This window comes from Poecilia latipinna, unplaced genomic scaffold (genome assembly GCF_001443285.1).
Source record: "Poecilia latipinna isolate Pla-1442-1.1 unplaced genomic scaffold, P_latipinna-1.0 Scaffold190, whole genome shotgun sequence".
Taxonomy (NCBI): Eukaryota; Metazoa; Chordata; class Actinopteri; order Cyprinodontiformes; family Poeciliidae; genus Poecilia; species Poecilia latipinna.
This window is the reverse complement of record NW_015112806.1, coordinates 152,551-153,306: the sequence shown is the minus strand read 5'-3', so window position 1 is coordinate 153,306 and position 756 is coordinate 152,551.

The following is a 756-nucleotide window of genomic DNA, read 5'->3' as shown; positions in this document are numbered from 1 at the left end:
GGGGGGGGGGGCGGGGGGGGGGGGGAGGGGTGGGGGCGGGCGGGGCAGAAGACTTGGAGGGTCATTAGAGGGGCTGGGCTGCAGGCTGCAGTGCTGCACTTTAACTAAACATCTTTTCCATAAAATAAATGCTTCCAGGTTAGCGCAGGTCTTGGAGAAGCCTGGTCGCCTCGCTTTTGCTGCCACTCATCTGATCCCAATTACCAGACACATGGGGTCAATGCCAGCCAAGAGTTTATGGCTATAAACTGGAGCCGCTGAACTCCAAAATGAACCCTACCACCAAAGTGTTGCATCTTTAGGGCCTGCTTGTCACTCAGCTGTGATACATAATTTAATGTAGCCGCTATATTTACAATAGCTTTGTCTGTAGGTAAAGTGTTTACTCTGGCGGTTAAAACTGTTGTGATGTCGGACCAGAGACTCCGTTTTGATTTACCTTTATCCAAATCTTTTCAGCAAGCACAGAATAAATACTTTTGATTTCATAAAATTCACTTACAATACCTTGTTAAAGTATTCATTCCTTTTAAAAAATAAAAAAATAAAAACATTTTCTTATTGTCTGAAAAGTGACGTGCGCGTTTGTATTCAGCCCCCTTTTATTGTGATGCCCCTAAATAAAATCCTGTGCGACCAACAGCCTTCAGACTTCACCTAATAAGTAAATAAAAAACACCTGTTTGCAATCCGATGCCAGTATAAATACAGCTGCTCTGTGACGCTCTCAGAGGTTTGTTAGAGAACACGAGTGAA